Source organism: Suncus etruscus, chromosome 10 (assembly GCF_024139225.1).
Source record: "Suncus etruscus isolate mSunEtr1 chromosome 10, mSunEtr1.pri.cur, whole genome shotgun sequence".
Lineage (NCBI taxonomy): Eukaryota > Metazoa > Chordata > Mammalia > Eulipotyphla > Soricidae > Suncus > Suncus etruscus.
Window position 1 is genome coordinate 26,884,800 of NC_064857.1, and position 1,752 is coordinate 26,886,551.

General features: G+C 35.7%; 1 non-coding gene across 1 annotated transcript; it reads right to left on the reverse strand.

Moving 5' to 3' along the window:
* Positions 1–245: 245 nt before the first annotated feature.
* Positions 246–435, reverse strand: LOC126021349 (U2 spliceosomal RNA). The gene has a single exon (XR_007499892.1). It is a non-coding gene; the product is annotated as a U2 spliceosomal RNA (small nuclear RNA).
* Between the last annotated feature and the right edge of the window lie 1,317 nt (positions 436–1,752).

The following is a 1,752-nucleotide window of genomic DNA, read 5'->3' on the forward strand; positions in this document are numbered from 1 at the left end:
AGACATTTCAACTGCACTGCTTCATGACTAAATCTTTGCAAAGACCTCATGTCAATAGAAATTCCAGGTACTTGACTATTTGAATGAGAACTCTGGGGTCTTCTCAAAATGGAAGTGGGCTGCTTCCACCCTCTGTACTGCTGAAAGCTCCAGAAGCCACACCTCACAGCCTCTGCCAAGTAAACAACTTTTTCATAGCTTCCACAGATTAATTTCTTTGTTTTTCTTTTTGAATTTCTTCTCAGGAGGGCTACACCATCCCTGTAAGTACTGCAATACCAGATCAATTTATGGAATAGATGAGTAAGCTCCTATTTCAAATCCCTGGACCAAAAATCCATTTAATATATTGTCCTCAGATAGAGGATATATCAGATATTAAAGTGATCAGAATAGATACTACACATGATCTTAGACAAAAGGCCAAGAAGTGGTTTCAAGACCAATTTCAGAAAAGAATCAAGCCAAGCCAAGCCATTGAAACACCTCCAACTTCCACAATCTTGACAGCTCTGTAGGACTGTGCCAAATTAGTTGGGAAAGTAGTATAGAAGCCAACTAAGCTCAGTAAACAAAAACAGTAATACATAAGGCTCAACTAGCAATAAATGGTTTAGTAAATTCTCAATGACTCAAATGATCCCGTTGTGAGATATAACAATTTTGACAATTTTTAAAAGTAATTTATTTAAACAAAGTGGTTACATGGTTGTTTGTAATAGTTTTTATTTTTATTTTTTTTTTACCCAAAGCTACAAAGTTGTTGATGATTGAGTTTCAGTCATAGAATGTCAAACACTCTACATAAGAGTACATTTCCCACCACAATTTCCCCCAGTTTCCCGCCTGCCTTATCACCTGCCTTTGTGGCAGACACTTTTTTTTCTCTCTTTCTCTCCATTTCTCTTTATCTTTCCTTTCTTTTCCTTCTAGACACTGTGGTTTGCAATATTGTTAGTGAAGGGTATCATGTATCAATGTATCTCCTTTCAACACTTTAGTTAGCCAGAGTGATCATTTCCAACTATCATTGTCATAGTGGCCATTTTGCTGCCCTAATTACATTCCTCTTCTATTTGGAGCAAGATTCCTATCATGGGCTTGTCTTCTTGGCTCTCACCTCTATTATCTTTGGATATTAATACCATATTATTGTTTTTTATCCAACAAATGAGTGCCTTTATTCTACGTTTATCCCTTTCACTCATTTCACTCATTATAATACTCTTCATTTCTATCCATGTACTTTTTAATAATTTTGTTAGCCATTGTTTTTGTTGTATCAAGTAATATAAAATAAATTAGTTTATGTCTACTAAGAGGCCAGTCTAGGGGATGGGTAAGAAACTGGAAAAGTGGCAGAGGAAAATTCACAATGGTGGTGGGATTAGTATTGCAATATTGAATGCCTGAAACAACTGTCTTATGAACAACTTTGTAAACTATGTTGTTTAAATAAAGAACATTAAAAAAAATTTCTATTGATACAGTGAAAAGGGTGACATGATTCTAGAGTGTACTTATTTGAATATTAATCTCATTGAATTCACTTAAAATCATATCTTTAGATGCTATGTTTGAACCATTCCATAGTGTATCCAGCTCCGTAGATAGATACACTCTTCTTGAACAAGATGTAAACAGTTTTGAAATATAATGGGTACGCCAGCTAACACAGAGGAAAGGTGTCCATCTTGGGAGAAGAGGTTAGGCCAAGCCTGCACTCTGACAAAGCCATGACTGCTGCCTCCA